At 50.9% G+C, this 12,817-nt stretch overlaps 1 protein-coding gene and 1 long non-coding RNA gene across 18 annotated transcripts in view; one reads left to right on the forward strand and one right to left on the reverse strand.

Annotated features, from left to right (window-relative positions):
• ptprfb (protein tyrosine phosphatase receptor type Fb) overlaps nucleotides 1-12,817 on the forward strand; it is a 116,503-nt gene that overhangs the window by 27,415 nt on the left and 76,271 nt on the right. The gene's annotated exons all lie outside the window — the stretch shown is intronic.
• Nucleotides 6-9,623, reverse strand: LOC118241641 (uncharacterized). The gene is made up of 3 exons (XR_004776254.2): nucleotides 8,676-9,623; nucleotides 7,782-8,025; nucleotides 6-465 (listed from the first exon to the last, which is right to left on the reverse strand). It is a non-coding gene; the product is annotated as an uncharacterized LOC118241641 (long non-coding RNA).

Genomic DNA, 12,817 nt, shown 5'->3' on the forward strand with positions numbered 1-12,817 from the left:
CACCTGCTAAGGACTCCCTTCTCAACACCCCCCCCCCCCCCCACACACACACACACACACACACCCCAGTTAGACTGATGTCAGTATTTATTGAAAGTTGTGGGGAAAACCAGATAATCACCAGTAGAAGATAATGTTCCTCTTTTTTCTTATTTAGAAACACAAGGCTGTGGTTTGGCATTTTTTGGTTTTGCTCTTTCCCCTCCCAGAGCACGTTTTACTGATTCTTTTGTTCTTGCGTTCTGGCCGGTTAAGCGAAAACAACAGTTTTACCTCGTCTTTGGTCCGCCGTGCCGGCCAGAGCTCTGGCCCCAGAGCCCCGTGCTCCCGAAGCGAGGCACCCCGCCACAACGCAGCTACAAGTCAGCCACCAAATGGCCTGTTTTTCCAGCCGGCCTTATCCTGCCAGGTGATCTCGTCTGCGTTTTCAAACGTGTCCGAGCCGTCGGACGTTTCTTAGCGTGGCTTGCGGGGGGGAGAAAGGGAAAAAAAAAAAAAAAACACAGCCTGGATTACAGGAGACAAGGAAATGAAAGAATAAAAAAAAAAACCAGTAGCAGAACTGCGTGTAGGTTTTAGCCGTGCCGTTCTGTGTAATCTGAGATCTGTTTGGAGGGGCGGCAGTGAAGCGTCTGGTTAAATGCTATCTGTTGGCCGCACAGGTGAGAACCGGTTCTTAGTCAAACAAGCCTGCGTTAAGTTAATATGGCTTTAGCTCAGACTACGTGTAGGAGCTCACGACAATAAACGAGGCGGGTGTTGCACAACAACTTTGTTGCACAACTTTGGGTGGCCCTGTCGCTGATAAAAGAGCAAAAAATGTTTGTTATGTTTTTATTGGTTGGGTTTTCTCTGTTTTGTGTTTCTTCCCTTGGCAAGCCCTAACCGTGCGTAAATGTAACACATCTGTCTCACTTCCCGGGGTTGCTTCTCTGAGCACTGAGAGGATCACTCTCAAGGTTGTACACACACGCACATACACACACCCCCCCACACAAGACACTAGCCTCGGTCTCGTTAATGATTCACAACGGCACTGATTACTGTAAATCCCACGTACAACTTTTTCCACCTGAAGGAAAACGGTAACAAAAGAAGAGTGCGTGCGTGCGTTAGTACAGCGCAGAATGTCCGGCATACCCGCTCACACCTCCCTACTAGCCATCCACCGCGCGGGGTCAGAGGGCAGCAGCGAACAGGAGCCGGAGTGTTTTTGGTTTCGGCCACGCCAACAGCCTCCTGGCTCTTACTGCTGACCCCCCACGTATGGGACGGCGACCTTAAATTCCTCCCCTTTTACGACCCCGTCGCAGTCGTATTGGCAGCTGTTGCCCCCGGGCTAACGCGTCAGTCCCCCGGAGGGCCGCGCTTCTCGTAAAATAGACTTTTTTTTTTTAGGTTTCATTTTGGAAACAGGTTTGCAGATTCCCCTGGAAGCTACGAGCTGACTATTGTGTTCTCAGGAATTCTGAGGGTGAACTCCTGTCACGCTCCGTTGGTGATTTACACTTTGAATTTTGTTGCGCTTCAGAGGCCTCTGTGGTCACAAAGAAGGGATTTCCTTGGGGCTAATTCTCCACAAACTGGAGGAAAGAGACCTCCAGTTACAAACTCTGACTCCAGACATAAACCAGTCCGCTTTGCTACTGCAGATAAGTGGCTTTGAGGGTGTGATTGTTAAGTAGTGAGTCTGTTGGTTGCCCAGACCAGTAACCTCCCTTTAATCACACAGGCGTGTGCTGGCGTGCACAGCTCACGAGAGTGACGTGCTTTTTACTACCAAAAACATTTTGGCTTTTGGACTGCTTGACCTGGGCAGTGCAGAGCGCGCATTAAAGTCAGCTCCATCGAGTCCATCAAGGTTTTCTGCATTTATCAATATATAAGATGTCGATGTTTGTGTTATTATGTGCGACACAATGCAGGGACATCACACTAGTCCACACTGCTGGAGATCTCAGAGGAACACTGGGGAGGGGATGGAGATGCAAAAAAAGCTTTTGCACAGGAACACGTTGCCACAGCGACCGCGCCGTAAACGAACGTGACAAGGAAGCCATCGGAGCGGCTCCGTTCCAGGCGTCAAGCCGGACATCCAGAAGCGGCCTCGCGTCACCTCGGGGTCTAAAGGAGGGGAATCCGGCTGTGTGCAGTCTTCCCGCGCGATGCTTTAAGGCCTGTGCCGTTTCAGTGGGATTCTGGAATTCCCTTTGAGTTGGCAGCTCCAGCTACACAAACACCCCTCCAGTGGCTGCTTGTGCTGGAAAACGACACATTCGCCTCCCCAATAATCATTCACTTTGCGCCCGAGAGCTTCGTGCTAATTATCCCCCGTGAAAAGCATCACTCGAAAGTCACAGAGCTCACATTTCCAGTGCCGTCCTAATGCTCCCCCCACACGGCTGAGTCACGGCGAGCGGAAATTGAATTATCCAACACATTTAGTAGAGGCATGACGACCCGAGTCCTCCACGTTAAAGAGAGCTGTGTGTGTGTGTGTCCACTGATGTAGCGCCATTTCACTCCCGAAGACGGTCCCTTTGTGTTACGTGAAGGGCTTCCGTGCGGAAGTGCCCCCGGCGCACCTGGGAGGCAGGGCGGCAGGAAGGCGTGACGTGGAGAGACAAGTGAACACTCGCTCTGCCTAAGGGCGTGTCAACCTCCCAATTTGCCTGCAAACAGAGATAAGGCTGCGGGTTGCACACGGCTGAGGCGAAAGGCAAATCAGACTCCTGGTGCTGTACAAGGAACAAAAAGGCAACTGGGTCACCATCTCTCCTCCCCACCAGGAAGAGCAGACTCCCACCACAGTTACGTCCGACTCCGAACGGATCGTTAGTCCCTAATTATAGCGCAGCTATAATCAAACCCTCGCCCCAGACGACGGCCAGCAGTTAAACAGCCGTCACAGGCGGTAGCGACAGCTAGGCAAAGCCGGGCCGACGACGAGCTCGGCAGCCGTGACTCTCTTAACCGCTCGCCCTTAAGCGCTCCGGGGTGGCTCCCCTGCGAATTGCCGTCCGGGCGGAGGGGCACGGCCCAGCCGGCACAGGGCCCGGGAAGCCGGGGCGCTCTGCCGATTGCAGTCACCCAACCCCCCCCCCCCACCCCGGCATTCCCAAGAGCGCACAGCGACTCGGCGGCGGGAGAAGGCGCAGCACGCTGGGATCGCAGTCCGCTGGCCATTTTGCGCAGAGCGAGTGGAAATCCTGCAGCCCAACAAATAGAACGTCTGATTTTGCTGATGGGTTTAAACGTTTGTGCTTTTTTGTTATTTTTAATGCAGTGATCTTTACATGATAATTGCATTATAAACCATGGGGGGGAGTGAGCATTTTGATAAACAAATGGCTAATTGTGCAAACTAAGCACATATATTACAGATGGCTGGCTTCACAGAGGCATCTGATGTGCATCATAGCATATACATGCATATACATAACTTTGGTCTTTTGAAATAGATGAGAAGGCAGTTCGACAAAACGCTCTCAACGAAATCCCACTCTGGCACCAAATCCAGACAGAAATAGACCCCCCGCCCTTCTAAACCTCTGGCTAATGAGTCTGCTAATCTTGCCTGTTTGTTCCCGTGTAAATCACGGGCGCTGATGGCTGCAGTAGTCCGCGCCAGTGATTTAGCCACCTCACCACGGACAGGCTGTCAGGGAGCTGATGGAGAGATGGGGCAGGGGAGTCGTGTGCAGCGAAGTGCCAGGCACTCCACGTCCATGCGACACTCTCGGGTGACCCAGGTCTCCCGTTCACGCCTGACCTGTCGTACATCCCACTGCAGAACTGGGGGTCCAGTGACCCCTACTGCATATTTGTGGAACGCTTTATTTAGCACTACCTTCCAAAAAGGTACCCCAAAGCACCTTTTTTAATGAATTTAATGAATGAGTTTACATCAGGCTGCATGCTTCGGGCCCAGCCTGTTAGGCGTGCAGCCGTTCCCGTGCCTCTCCTGGTGATGGCGTGCCCTTCAGTCCGAGGCTTGCCCCGTTTAACACGTCGGCACGTAACGCGATGCCCTGAAACGTCTCTTCTGTGCGTGCTTAGCGAAGCTGGACGTTTGAGGCTGTGGTACGTTTAGCAGAGCCGACGCCCCATTTGAGGTGGTCCCTCGGCAGTCCATGTTGACTCCACCCCTCGGTGATAGTCAGTCATCTTTTTAAATTACTGCATTTCATTCCTTGACCTTAATGAAAGCCTTTAACTCTGAGGACGAGAATATTTGGCAGGCTGGTGGCAGTCTCTTTTGTTTTCGCTCTCTCTCTCTCTCTCTCTCTCTCTCTCTCTCTCTCTCTCTCTCTCTGATCTGCATCTATGAAGAGAAGCTCGTCTCTTGAGCGTTCCCATCCCTCGTTCCGTTTCAAAGTTGAAGCTCACTTGCGTCAGAGTGGTGCGGATGACTCTGCGTTCGGAGCTCTCGTCCCCACCCATCCGAGGCGCGAGATGGTGCGCACCAGATGAACGGGCAGGCAAGCAGGTGCCCGCTCCCGGGCGTGCCCCGGCACGCCGCAACCCCGGCGGAGGAGAGGAACCTGTCCGGGGTGGGAGTCAGCCGCATGCCGGAAGCAAGTGATGGTCTGGGAACTCCTGCAGCTGTGGGTGGATCCCTCGCAGGATAGATGGAGAGGGAGGGAGGGAGAGAGAGAGACACACGGGTGGGGGTGAGGAGAGAAGGAGGAAGACAGAGTGAGGAATAGTGGGAGAGAGGGAGGGGGGGGGTTGCAGGGAGGTAACACAAATGGAAAACGAGAGAAATGCAAGAGGAGAAGGGAAGAGATGAGCCAGACAGGTGCAGGACTGAGAGAAATGAGAGAGAGAGACGCGAGTCATAAGTGAGATGGACTTCATGTCAGAAGCAGCACGCTAACTTGCTGCAACCCATTTGGCCGCCTGCCTCTCCCTCCAAAGGGGAGGGGATGTTCTGTTCTAAACTTCCGTCAGGCCTTGCTGGAGATGCGATATGTCTCACTCATTTTCTTATGTCTCACACGTCTCACTCACGTTTCACTGGGTACTCATTTCGCACGTTATGTGTGTTTCCGCGCTGCCCAGATCCCAGAGGCTGCTTCCGAAGGGATGGGCAACACCAAAAATGAGACCTAATTGGAAAAACGTGGAAGCCTTTGTTCCTTGGCACAGTTTCGCTGAGTCTGAGCCGTGCCTTACGTTTTAGTGTAGGGGGTCTCCTGTCTTGGCAAGGTCTCTGATATACCAGTAAGAGTCCTTGGGTAAGACTGCTAACACTACATCTGCCGCCTTTCTGCATCCTGATTGTCTCTCTGGATAAGGGCATCTGGCAGATGCTTAAAAAAAGCTTCCTAAAAAGCCCTGGAGTTGTTGGAGATGGCAGGTTCTCTTTCCCCCGAAACGGCTTCCCACGAGCGCCTGCCGTTGACGGGCCGGGCCGGCCCCTGCGCCATGGTGTCGCTTTAAACTGCTGTAGCATTCTCTCACCCAGCCTCGGGAGGAGGCGGGTGCACAGGAAGCACTGCATTTCATGCCGGAGCGATTTCAGCAGCCACGGGAGAGGTCACAGATATTGCCTGCGTGCAATTAAGAGGCCCATAAAGTTGGACGTTCTCCAGTCTTTAAGCGGTGCTCTTTTTTTCTGTTTTCTGTTTTATTACTATTGAAGTGTGAATGCAGTAAGTACACCTGTAATGAACACGTTAATTTAATTATGGAATAACAGTCTATAGCTCCGGTTAGTTGTGAAAGTCATTTGGGCTTTAAAGTGAGAATCGGTAAGAAATGAGTTGGGCCCACCCCTACCTCTCGTTTCGTCGCTGCCTCTCTGTGAGGAAAGCTTGTCACGCGTGTCATGCACTTCCGATAAACAGCTGTACCACTTTAGATTTCTTTCTTTCTTTCTTATGAATGGCTGGTTTTTAAAGTGAGCACAAGGGTGTAGCCCTCCCGGCCTCTCACCTGGCAATATTAAAGAAACCCGGATACTTTAAGAACATCGTTACGGTGCCATTATGGCTGTAATGGTTCAAATGAGCGCTGGGGTGTTTTCGATGAGCAGGGCGTCCATGCCTTTGAATCGGGTAATGCTGCAGTTCACTGGTGTTATTTCAGTTCCGATCATACTGAGCTGTCGCTGTAGTTCAGATTACCCTGCCAGTCACTACAATGGGCTGCTGCGTTTTAATGGTGAACGTCGGTGGGTGCTGTTGTGTACTTTTTGTCATTCATTCATTCGACTCTTTTTGTCCTGATGAAGTCCTCCAACTGTTCTGTTTCACCCTTTTAAGTTCAGAACCTCTCTGGCGGTATGACCCCACCCCCCTTAAGTAATGCACTTTGGCCATGCTTATGGCGACAGAGGCCATGCTGGCTCGTTTGATCTGGCTCCTTTCAAGTGAAACGCCGGAAAATTTGCCTGCCACATTTAAAGTGAGTCTTAAGCTGTCAGACGAAGCCTTTGTGCTCTGGAGCTTTCCAGCAGCGCACACGGCCCAGCTGTTGAGCTCCGCCCACCACCCGGCCTTCGCCTTCCGCTCCCTGGCCGACGACTCCGTACCCACACACCCGTCGTGCACAAGCCTCCCGGCACACTGCGGTGAACAGATGAAGCCTGCTTTAATCACTATGGCAACACCCCCCCCCCCCCCCCCGCGGTCGTCGTCCCGCCGCGTTGTAGAGTGGGGAGAGGGGCACCACCCCCATCCGCGGCCCCTCCGACGCTGCGGTGAGACCCCAGCTCCCTCTCGTAACCTGACGTCCTCCAGTAAAGCTCCTGAACCTGGTCAGGTGCCGCAGCAGAGCAACCTCTCCACCTCCTGCCGGGTAAATGAAGACCGCGCGCCCGCGGAAATCACGCTCGCCCGACTCGGTGGTTGTTTTGTGCGCAATTAGGTGAACATAATCGCTCCCAAGTTAACCCCCGGTCACAGCTTGATGTCTTTAATTGTCTTAGTACACGAGGATAATTTCAAAATTATTTCCCATTTGGAAGTGGGGTAGTCCATCCTAATTCGCTAATTCGTAAAAGCTCTTTTAGAATCTGCTTCGGGTAATAGAAGAACACAGAGTACGGGGGGGGGGGGGGCATTTTTTGCTCCCAAACATCCTACACTAGCACACCTACTCATAGGAATTGTGCAGATAGGCCTAATAGTTATTACAAGCTAAATATGCAAATAAATATATTATAAAGAACATTATAAGGAATTGCAAGCATATTGTAAGTATATACACACTATTGCACAAAAGGCTCAAGACTTTTGTGGTTTAGAAGGGCAGTAAGTGTTGATTTGCTTCCAGAGGAAAGAGATCCCATGGTAGCTTCAGTTTCAGGTTGTTTATTAGCTCCTAAAGTAAAGCGCTCCCATGGTAGGTTCTTCACTGCTTCTCCTTTTGACTGGGGCTACTTTTTTGTTCTTTTCTCTGTCCAAGTTTTCCCACTCAGCTTCAGTTAAGTTGAGGGTGGAGTGCCATTCTGCCGTTTCTGCAGTTTTGCAATTCATATCTGGAGAATACAGTTTTAACGCTGTAACAGAACTTTGCCACAGGCTTGCGCGCTTGTTGCCATGTTGACTTAAAGCTCAGAGCTGCATGGTCTGGCCTTTACGTTAGCCAGACCCCATGTCCATTAACGCAGTGCTATTTGGCCTTCATCCACCGATTCTTTTACTTGCAGCATGCAGCGTTTCCACTATTAATTACGTTACTTCAATCACGCTACTCTAATTACTCGACCTTAATTATATGCCCGCGATCCCTCACCATTCCACGGAGGCACCTGCCCCAGTAGAAGTGCTCACCTGAGCGCACGAGGGCCCGCCCTCAAGTGTGGGGTGGGTTTCAGCCCCAACGCAAGTTCCAGCCCGCGCGTCTTCAGAATTTGGGCGGAATAGGCAGGAACTTGGAGGAACCCAGGCGTGAATCCCAGCTGGTCTGCATCGCCCTGTAAGGTTGTGCTGAGCGTTTAGCCAAGACGAGGGGAAAGCCGTCGCTGATCCGTCTAAATCGGAGCCGTTACGGGGAATTTAACGCCGGGATGAAATCCTGCGGAGCAGAACTTTCCAGTGGGAAAAATGTACAAAGTCCCCCAATTCAATACCCCCCCCCCCCCCCCCCCCCCCCCCCCCCCCACTTTTAAAAATATTTCTTTAGTTTTTTGGTTTTTGTTTTGCCTCAGGGCATGGCTGCTTGTGTGGTTAAGTGTAATGGTGAGCAAGGACGGCCAGGACACAGTCTAAACTAAAACACAGCATACGGCACGGGCGCCATGGAAACGACCGCTACAGAGGCGGAAGCCACAACGTTAACCAAACAAGTTTTCAGCAGTGTTTAAATGTTTATAGTGAATACACTGATGGCGGACAGGCGAGGCACAACAAATCGCAAAGTTGTTTTATTAAAACGTACCCATTTTAAACCTCCAAACGCTCTAGCTCTTAGGAGTTCAAAGTTGTTAAAGCATTCTGTTCGCTAACTTTGAGTGTAGTTTATGCCCCTGCCGAAGCCAAAGTGTCACTTTTTCATCTTGAGTGATAGTTCTCACTCTTCTGTCTGCAGTGTCATTTCTTTAGGATTTGTTTTGAGTGTTGGCTGGGCCCTAAATTTTCTCACCCTTCTTTCACCTCGCGAGGCTTGGTGTTGATGAGTTCTCACATAAAAGCTATATATTCTTCCAGCACGACAGGATTACATACCGCACAGGCCGGCGTCCCACTGTCTCCTGGCGGATGCACGGAGGGAACGGCGGGACGGGTTCGGAAGAGCCGGAAATGTTTCCGCGCGCGGACTTTTCCAAAAGCCCTGTGCTCCCGCTGTCAGCCAAGCACAGTGTCACAGCCTGGGTTTCTCCCCCACGCCTCTTCATAGCCCGCATGACTGTGACATTGTGAGAGAACCAAGGCTGGGATGCATTTTAAACGCACTGCCTCATTTTGTTCCGGGCTCCGTCCGGAAGCGCATCAGTTCAGGAGCTGGGACAAAGTCCCAGGGAGGATTTTGACGACCTAGGCGTAGATTCAGGAAAGAGTCGTTTGGAGCTGACCTCTACTTTTGTAGACGTCGACCAGTGTAGCTTGTTCTTTATAACCGAATCCAGTGCAGTTAGTTAATTTATGAAGCCAAGAGCTAGTCCTGGATATTTGTGCATGGTATCCAGATTCTGGTGTGTACCATCTTCCTGTTCAGCTCTAACAGGCAGGTGTCGCTCCACTTTGGACACACGCATCACTCCAGCCCGCGCTGCGCGTCGCAAGCCGTTTCTGGTCCGACCCACGCCCCCCGCGACTTAGATCAGCAGTAGACCCAGCCTCAAGAGGTTCTCCTTCATGTCCCTTACCCCAGGGGCCATGCTGCTCACAGCCAGTTACTCAACCACCGGGGTCACGTGATCAACCTCGGCGCACTGACGGGGGGCTCCTGTAAAATGCCCGCAAATAGCTCCGCGCTCTAAATAAAGCCAGTGGCTGTTAGGTATTGTAATTCTACACGAGATGGAAGGTTTCAAAGCAGCGCTCAGTGAGTTAAAGCAAATGTAACTGTAAGACCAGCCAATATGATATTAACAGACTAGCAGGACTTTTCCCCAAGGCAAAAGGAAGAATCGGCCATCAAGTAAGAAATTAGCACCAAGAGCTAACTTGTCAATGTATGTACTGAGATTTGATTTACTATTGTCTCCCCCTGTAGAGGTATAAAAATTTAAAACCAAGCGTAATGTGTTCATGGAATTGTTTTATGTAGTGCATTGTTATGCAGTTGTAACTGAAAACACAGGTATTTAGTAGTAGGTGTTTAAAGTGTGTGCAGTGTTTATGGCAGTAATAGATTAACCATTTGCCAGGAGAGGCTGAGTAAAGCTAACCCTTTGCCCGATGGCGTCCTGGGTTTTGCGCAAGCCAGCGGCGAAGCGTTTTAATGAGGACGCACGCCACCTAAACCTGTGCTCGGGTGCAGCAGGACTCTTCACGCTTGGGCGGGACGTCAAAGCCAGAGCCTGCGGGGTTTTTGTGTCGGAAACGGCAGCAGGAGCAGGCCGTGAGTGTATCAGGAGACAGAACACCAGCTCACGTGTCGCCTCCGAATCGCTGAAAAGCTTCAATTTCACACCATCAGCCGAGAAGCCGTAAAAAAAAAAAAAAAAAAAAAAAAAAAAAAACGCTACCAGAAAGGGGAATGAATTTGATGGCAATCAACAGTTAGATTACAGCTTTGCCTGAGCGTGTCCTGTCAAATAGTGGAGCGGGGTGTGTGTGTGTGTGTGTGTGTGTGTGTGTGTGTGTGTGTGTGTGTGTGTGTGTGTGTGGCGGGGGTGGGGGGGGTGGGGGGGGGTGTCTGCGTGTGAGTGTCCGTGGGAAAACAATGCCGTCATGCGCTTAGCCAAGACATGGGGCATTAGGGCCATGTGAGATGAATCAGGCCATGGTCACTGCAACTGGCTGTCTTACTCCTCTGTTGGAGCAGCTCTAGTGTAAGCAGCCTAGTGCTGGTCAGTTCACTACCTCTAAGCCACAACCTTTTTATAGGGCACTTTTTTGGAAAACAGATGCTGGTAGAGTTAAAAATGTGTACATGCACAGTTTTCCACTTCTAATATCTTGCTGACCCAGAAATACAGAACCTTTGTTATTATTCTGTTGCGTTCTGTTTTCAGAAATGTACAGTGTTACTCTGATTTGGGCTCAGCAAATGGAGCATGTTCGAAAATGAACTTTTTCATGTACTGCTTCCATGCAGGAACACGGATGTACCCATCTAAGGAAAGTAGCCACGCCAGTGAAGCACTGCGTAATTTGGACACCCTTTGATTTGATTTGGTTACATCCTGGTAACTGGCCCACGGGTGCGTTCAGAGTAATCTGGGAACGTGTTCCTGTAACATCTGTTTACTACGGCAGAAAGAAGCCACCGCTGTAGACAGATCTAAACTCAACACGGTGTCCTGTATGAGCCGTATTAAAAATGTGTTTTTTCTGAAGACGTCTGCGGGTAGGTACCCAAGGGCCAAACATGGGTTTGCCTCTGTCCACTGTCTTTGGAATAGACAATAAAGAAACCGGTGAAGTCGGAGAGGTTTGCTTTCAAATGACTGACACCAGTATGGAGTCCAAACGACAACGATGAAGCCGTAGTCCGTATCAGTCAGCCGCTGCCTCATGCAACTCTATGCAGTAGAAACCCTGTACAATTAATTTAAGCCCAATTTAAAGAGTGCAGTACTCGTCCATGAGATCGGTCATCTCGTCACAGTCCTTACCATCACAGGCATGAGGGGGCCGAGGATTAGACCCGGAACGTTGACGGTCCTAAACCCCTCGCACTGCGGAGATGGGGGCAAACCCCGCATCATCAGGTCCACCAAAACGCTTGGAAGAGCCAAGGGATCACATCAGTTACATTTCACTCAAAAAAAAAAAGTTTCTAAACTGTTGTCCTACCCCAAACCATCAAACCTAAACACTCGTGTATTAAAGGTGAAGTATGTGGAGCTAAGTTCAGAAAGACACTATTGCAGTCACACTGCGGATCTCTTAATGAAGAAATTTGTGTGCCTCCTCGATGCAGTGGCAGGAAGACATAGCGCACTGCGGTGAGACCGGCTTCCCAGTGCGGGGTGTGTGAGACACAGCGTCAGGCTAATTAAGACATGAGACCAGTTTGAGCAAAAACAGTCATTTACTTCAGTTGTAGAGTAAGTGTGTGTGTGGGGTTAAAAAGCAACAAAAGATGATTACAGATGACATCAAAACCATAAATAAAATTGAAAAAAAAAAATAAAAAAATGAAGGATTATTTAAAAAAACAGTTATGAAGGAAATTGAATGTAATAAATGGTATAAAGGTGGGGTTTTTTGCTTGGTGAATATGTACTGTTACAAAACTGAAATCTGAGCTGCAATTCAGTGGGTGATTTCACCGCTCCAGGAGGAGCCGTTACTGGGCACGTGTAAGGCCAACCTTCTCTCCCTCCTCCTCCCCGCCTTGCCCGAGCTGACAGGTTTCCAGCCCTGCACACACCACCAGGTCCTGCGTGCTGCGCGGGCCCTCTTCTCCAACACCCAAACGAGGCAGAGAGTCCCACCTGAGCAACCTGCGTCATCCTACAGACGACCGGCCCCCCCGTGCTGGTCTGCTGTAGCCAAGCCGTGACCCGCGCGTATCGTCTCGCCTCGTTATTTTATCGTACAAGTTTCCTTTGTCAGGAGGGATGAAAAGCGTCTTTGTGGGCCAGCTCTTCAGATGTGGCCTTCTAAGCATCCGGGTTTGCCCACTGTCGTGGCAGCAGAGTTTGTTGGTTGGTTTGTTCGTTCGTTTTGGGCGGGACAGCCTCCGCGGCCGACGTGCTGATGCCATCTCCGTCTCCCACCTCCTTGAAGCGAAGGCGGGTCGGGAGGGTCACGCCTCCCTGAAAGACACCACGGCTCCTCCCTCCACAGGCGTCTGCCCGCACGTGACGCAGGAGAAGGCATGAGTGGTGGGGAAGGACCCCGACCCCTCGCTCAGCCACCACGATTGGTCAGTGGTGCACCTTACCAATCGGATATCTCCCTGGCACTGACCGTCGCGTGGATGGGCCCCCCTCCCCAAAAACATGTTCCGCCATCCTCCATGACCCACCCCCCCCCATCCGCCGCCCAACTAAAAGTCCATCATAAGAGCAGAAAGACTTGTTTTCTAGGTCAACGAGGGATGGTAACACGTTGCAATACCTTCCCCCGAAGTGCCCTTATACATGTTTGCCTGGGTGTGCTTTAATATCCAGGTGTTCCTTCTTTGATTTCCCCTTCGACCAACAGCCCATAATTAGATAAGTGTTCGCTCACCTCGTTAACCCAGCAGC

The sequence above is a fragment of the Electrophorus electricus genome, chromosome 11 (assembly GCF_041902795.1).
Source record: "Electrophorus electricus isolate QZ-2024a chromosome 11, ASM4190279v1, whole genome shotgun sequence".
Lineage (NCBI taxonomy): Eukaryota > Metazoa > Chordata > Actinopteri > Gymnotiformes > Gymnotidae > Electrophorus > Electrophorus electricus.